The sequence below is a fragment of the Dinoponera quadriceps genome, unplaced genomic scaffold (genome assembly GCF_001313825.1).
Source record: "Dinoponera quadriceps isolate SergipeBrazil2010 unplaced genomic scaffold, ASM131382v1 scaffold5896, whole genome shotgun sequence".
In the NCBI taxonomy this organism is placed as follows: domain Eukaryota; kingdom Metazoa; phylum Arthropoda; class Insecta; order Hymenoptera; family Formicidae; genus Dinoponera; species Dinoponera quadriceps.
In genome coordinates this window covers 117,181-123,909 of record NW_014560199.1, presented here as the reverse complement: position 1 = coordinate 123,909, position 6,729 = coordinate 117,181, and the positions used below count along the sequence as shown (strand labels likewise).

The following is a 6,729-nucleotide window of genomic DNA, read 5'->3' as shown; positions in this document are numbered from 1 at the left end:
ATACGCGCGCACAACCATAATTGTAATAATATAATTTATAATGTCTTAAATTTTCGTCTTTGCTACTTTCAGCGTCGAAATAAGTTATTCTACACTAGCATTTAAGATTAAATCTGTAGAATTAAAGGTTCAAGAGAGAAGTTGACAAGCGTAGTGTCATCAAAGTAGGTTTTTATTATTCTATAGCCCATCAAAATAAGTACAAATTATCCTTAAAGAGATCGTAAGGTTCAGTATCGTATTTTCAATAGTGTATTAAGGGAGCCATTTATAAAGTTAGTATTTGTCAAGCAAAATTACGTCCTTATACATTAATTTCACTATTCAAATAATAAATGTTATTTGAAACAAAGTTAAGGTAAACATATACATACGTATAATATTACGAAAAATATTATTTTTTATTTTTCTTATTAATACTATATTTATACATTAATTAATCTGATAGAAATGCACAGATAATAGAAAGAGACATATAAGTGTTTAGATATGTTACGTATTTCGAATATTAATACTATTAACAATAAACTTTATACCATTATAGTTTAGTAATAGTTTTTCATCAAAATATTATTTTTAGTTTACAAGATATTAAAAATAGAAATTAAAAATAACATGCTAATCTCTCAAGGAACACATGTAAAAAGTGTCAAAAAGTGTCAAGTTTCGTTGCAAATATTTCAGTTCTCGAATAGTCAATCTCTTTTAACTGCCAAAAGACAAAGGTTTTGATATTTCAGTACATATGCAGTGCAAGTTTCATCGAATTCTTATAAAATCCATCTCATCTTACAACCCCTTTAAGAGCATGAAAGTAATTACGACTCGACTTACTTCGTGTGGGCGCGGGGTCACATTGGCGATACATTACACCCGCGAACGAGAACGAAATATACCGGCTTACTTGGAACGCGCAGGCACGCGTTTAACTTCTGCGTTCGCCGTGAAGTATTCTTACGTAACGGCGGCAGTCGACGCGGCATAACCGCGAGCCGAGGGCGCGATTTTTTCTTCGCGCTTCCGTAGAGCGACCGAGGCTAACGCGATCTCACCGTGCGAATTAGCGGCGGAAGGCCGTGCGTTCACGATCGATGCATTTTATGATCGGCGGCGGCAACGGCAGCGGTGGCGGACACGCGGCGAGGCAACAAAAATAATCCGCCGCAGAGCGCGCGTTGCAAGAAGTTGCGAAAACTAGTTAAACCGCTTCAAGGTCGGGACCGTGAAACTCGTCCAATTCGCGGTGCAATTCCGCGCACACATCCTTCGCTCGACTAACCACGGCGCGAGGCAGATAAGGCGTGGGGAACTATCGAAATTTTATGATACTTCCGGACTGGTCGTTCCGGTATTCGCGACTCGAAATACCCGTTGTCGCGGCAACGTAACGGCCGGTGACGCACTGTTACGGCGATTCACCGCGCGTCCTGACGCGGATAGAGTGTTTCAAGTAAGAATCTGGACATGTTCAGCATTTTGTTAAAAAATGCCGTCTAGTTTGTCACCGGAAGTTCTATGAAGGGTGTCTCAATATATCGAGTTGACGCCTAAAAGAAAATTCTATTCGCGGTACAAAATAATTGAGGAACAGCAAATAAATAAATACACAAGATGTTTCTTAAGTACTGTCCGATATTTTAGAGGTTGAGTTTTAGGATATTTTATGAAGAACACTTTTCTTTATATAAATAACTTCAAAAATCCACTATTAAAATATTGAATGGTACTTAAGAAACACCCTGTATATTTATTATATACTTATTTGCTACGACAGCAATTAACATTTGCTTCTTCTCTAAATTATTTTTCCCTGTATTAATGTTTTGTGTGTGGTATCATTAGAATTAGAACAAAAATACAATTGTTGTAAAATATACGGCAGTTTTGCCAACAAATTCTGAAAAGCGGGCATTATAAATTTCGCTTATTAATGTATCAAATTTTGGACCTAAGGAATATCATTGCATATGTAAGTTATGAATTATTTTTTATTTTTGATGATTCTTTTGTAGAATTTTTAACAGCCAATGAATACTTCCACTCTTCCAATGCACAGTTTTCTAAGAATATACAGATATGTGTGCGTGCGTGCGTGCGTGTGTGCGTGCGTGCGTGTGTATATGTTTGATTCATCTTATTATATATAATTTATTTATAAGTAGATTTTTAATTTCTGAAAAATTAATTCTTTCTATATCTCCCATTAGAATAACGATTTATTCTAGATAGAGTACCTTTATGTAACGAGTAAGAAGTCGAGAATATCCAGATTCTTACTTGGAGGACTCTACACTCGACAGATTCGACGCGACCTCGTTTTGTAACGCGAGTAATGCGTATACGAAGGCAGCCGATTTCAGGAAAAACCGCATGGAAAAGAAGGATTCATTTGGGCGCGCGAATTAACGTTATCGAATGTACCTATTTCAATACGAGATGTAATTAGAAGATACCTGGAACCGTCATCACCGTATGTGTACGTCGGGGGGAAGCGCATACGCGTGGATACGAGAGACCGTTCGAACATATATCGCAGAAGATCCCGGCGTGACGCAGCAGCGGCTAATTTCCGGGCGGCGCATCTTGGCGGAAGCGAGTTGCGTGAGTGCGAGATTGGATGCGTTGCCGGGGATATCGCGTTCACCGACCGAGAGATTTCAGAGAATTCCGACTTTTCACGCGACCGATCGCAAGACTGCCGCCGTAGATCAAGCAACTTGGAAAACTCATCCGGTACGAACGAACACAGCGGAACCGTGTCTATTTTCCTCGTCAACGCGAGAGAAAGAGGCGTCTCCAATTTAGCGTCTCGGAATTGGCAAGCGAAAGAAAGAGCTCAGGTGAAACCTGGAGGAAACCGCATACACCCATGGACAAAGAATCTTCTCCTACTGGATCCAATGGAGCAAATCCAAAAGACGTACATCCATTCTAACCTGTTCTAACTAGAAGAATGTTCACATGCGAAGACGGTAGACTCAAACTATTAAAAATCGGAATTTGAGCAACTCAGATAACGTAAGCGAAGATCAAAACTACACGTTTCATCGAATTCTGATTTCTAATTCGCAATCCTTAAGTTGCGTTTGGTGAGCGCTATCAGCACTATTGCATCAGTTTCTCTTTATCGCCCACCAGATGTAAAAAAAAAAAAGATGGAAGACACAACAGCGCTGATAGCATGTTCCCCGAATACAGCTTTAATCTCCAACACTAGCTTTACACAATGATTCTTTCGGACAGAACAGGATAAACATCTTTTGGACATGCTCCATCTAGAAGTGGACGAATCATCGTACGTGGGTGTGTGTGATGTGCACCGAAATCTTCCGGAAACTTACCCCGCATTGTAAACCTCGCGCAACCGACGCAGTGTCGGCGGACGTGAGCGTCTCGGCGCGTCACGCTGCGCCGGCTGCGTACGGACGAACAAGCACGCGCACACACACACACATACGCTCGCGCAAATGCTGATGATCATTCACGCCACTGACCTACTCTGTGCCACAAGCTTCACCCTCCGACGCGACGGCTGGGGTAACGAGGTGGAGAGAAAGAGAGAGAGAGAGAGAGAGAGAGTGGGAGGACAAAACGCAGCCCACAGACTGGGGAGCAAGCGAGACGCTGTGCGTAGACGAACGGCAAGCGAAGGATAGAGAAAGGTGAGAAAGAAGGGAAGAGAGAGAGAGAGAGAGAAGATAGGAGAAGAGAGGAGAGGAAAGGAGGGTCCGCTGTCTGGTCGGTGGGTCTGGGCCTGCGTAACGACGCGTGCACGTCGACGGTACGACGACGGTCGAGGGTTGAGGGCTTCGTGCGAGTCACAGGGTGGTGCGGCGGGAGGAGGACGGCAAGGGTGACCGGGGGATGACGGGCGGGTGGGTGGAGGAGCGTAGTGCAGGGCACGAAAGGAGGAGGCGAGTTGCAAGGGGTGCAAGTCGGCTGTAGTAGTTGAAGGGGCGAACGAAGGGGAAGGGTGAAAGCCGACCGAGGGGCGGCAGGGAATACGGAAGGCTACGATTGATCCGTGGTCGCCCTCCATCCTTCTCATCCTTCTCCGTCCTTCTTCTTCTCCTCCTCCTCCCACCTCTCTTGCCCCTTGTCCCTTCCGCGCCCTTTCGTCCTCGGTGCTCTTCTCCTCTTCCTCCTCCTCGCCCTCGTCCTTCTCCTGCTAGCTCTACGTCGCGACCTCACGAATTCATTGTGCGCTTCCGGCTCTCGTCCTTTTTCTCTCGGCGGCCATTAGCTGTCCGTTCGGGTCGCCTCTTATTAGCATAGTTGCAAATTCTATGCCACGATGCCCGGCGACGGTGGCCTCCTCTTAACGCTTGATTGGAGGTCGACACGACGCTTTGCGCCGCACCAGGTACATGCACGCGTCGCTTAGAGACTGGACGGGAACGAAGGAATGCCGAGGAGGGATTCTCGGTTGAGTGCATCACCGAACTTCCCGATTTCCGAATCTCAGATCGACGCGCTTCCGCTTCTTTTTGCTCGTCTTCCCTTCGTTCTCTGCGGAAGACCCTTTCCGATCGATTAATAACCTCCTCCACGACGGAGGCTCTTCCACAATTTCGTCCGCGATCGATCACCCATGTCGTTACGTCGCTCGAACGGATGCGACAATGTTTTACTCTCCGAATTAATCTCGACGGCTCGTTTAGAGGTTCAAACCTGCGCGATAAAGGACACATAAAAGATATCACACGTCTATTTTGAGTCGCAGTTTGTGAATCATAAATTGCAACATACGCAAATTTCACTTGTAATTAACCGTCCATTGAAAAATAGTTTGGTTGAATTTGCCTGACAGTGAACAAACCGAATGCGTTTTTGTTGGAGGAAACCAAATTTTCGGTTCTTATGGACCATTCGGCTAATTCGGCTGTTATAATCAGAAATTCTGTTTCCTTCGACCAAGACGCGTTTCATTTCTGTTTTTTTCTTTTTGCCAGATAACCTCAAACAAGCTTTCTTCTCCATATCCAATTTTTCGTGCCATTTGTGACGGTAACAGTTCTTCGCATTTTCAGCAAATCCTGGAGCATCGATTCGACTCGAAACCTCGATGAAGCACGCGTAAAAAGCAAGAAGAAAACGTGCACGAAGGAAAAGGATTGGTTGAATTAATGTTGAGCAATAAACAAACCACATGTGTTTTGATCGAAGGGAACAGGATTTCAGGCTTCAAAATTTAAATTTGATTCGCGTAAGAGGCAGAAATTCGATTTTCCTCAACCAAAACGCATTTAGTTCGCTCATTGTCAATTTCATCAATCGTCACCCACTTTGAGAGAGCTGCTTCGCTCACACGCAAAGCTCTCCGATCCGAAGATCGCGGTGACTCGTAACGATTTCTTCGCGGATATTAACGACGTTACACGAGCGCGTGAAACGCGACGGGTTCGCACTCGAATTTGACCGCGTAATTAATATTCCGTTCGGCGTCGCTGATTGATGATATCGCGTTTATCGAGCGAATGCGACGAACGCGCGCAGCGTTGGCGGCGGCAGCAAGGTCCGATTATCTGTCGCATTAAAAAACGTTTTCGGCGCCCGCGCGCATTCATTCGGGTGTTACATTTCGATAAATGGAACTTAACAATCGGTCGTAGAAATTGGCGCGGAACGGCCGCGTGTGACGTGTTAACGCTGCATGTGTGCGTGCATGCGTGCGCGCGTGTGTGTACACGCACGAATGCCGAGGTCGCCCGACTCGAGCCCCTCCTCCCGCCATCCACCCCGCCGTCCATCTACCGTAAACAGAATTATACAATACCGAACGCGCTACCATTAATTAGCGTGACTTCGTGTCGACGCACGCGCGCGCTTTTATTTCAGCCGTACTGACAAAATGTTTTTGCACCCCCGAAACAAATTGCGGACTTTTAATTGAGATCCATCGCGCCGATGATTCGGCTTGCTCGAAAACACTTCGCGCGCCACCCCGAGCCGGATTTCCGCTCTGGAAACGTATTTTCGTAATAATATTTCCCGATAAGCAAACGATAGACGCAATGACTTTTTTCTCTCCGATCTCGCTTATTCGTCTTCCTCTACTTCCTTACTTTTTTAGTTTGCCCAGATTAATACGAATGATATAATACGGTCACGCGCGATTCGGAGGCGTCGAGAAGAGTCGAACACGACGTGAAAAATTTCGCGCGACAATATCGAACGGTGCTCGGACGTTAGCTCGGTAATAACGATAAGGACGATCTTGCGCTACTTTCGGGGAACCCGCGGCATTCCACCGCGGCAGAGGGGGGAGAGGGTGGAAAAATGCGACGGGGATTGCGGCTCGTAACGAGTTCGCCTCGCCGATGCGTAGTACCGAGAAAAAAGAAACGTTTTATACACGGCGAGATGTATTACTTATGTATATAGCGTGTCGAGCTCTGATTACACGGCTTGTAAAGCGGAAAAGTTCCCGCTGTTTCTTGAAATCCAGTATCGATCGAGCGCATCGAAACGCTACCACGCGACGAAAAAACTTGGAACACGACCGGCTCGGCCGAGGCGATCGCCACTGTATACTTTGTAGCGTAATGAAAGACGCGAACACGCACAGGAATAATCGGTTACACCAGCGCGGTTGCGTTCCATGAAGCGGCTATCATTGACAGTATAATGAATATCGTTACGCAATACGTCAATTATTATCGCATAAGATAATTTGTGACGATCGAGAAAAATGACGTATTACCGTCGCACGTCAGCGCGACCGTCAGA

At 45.5% G+C, this 6,729-nt stretch overlaps 1 long non-coding RNA gene across 1 annotated transcript; it reads left to right on the top strand.

Annotated features, from left to right (window-relative positions):
- Positions 1 to 3,574: 3,574 nt before the first annotated feature.
- Positions 3,575 to 6,123, top strand: LOC106750678. Its single transcript, XR_001374974.1, has 2 exons — positions 3,575 to 3,662; positions 5,031 to 6,123. It is a non-coding gene; the product is annotated as an uncharacterized LOC106750678 (long non-coding RNA).
- The last annotated feature ends 606 nt before the right edge of the window (positions 6,124 to 6,729 follow it).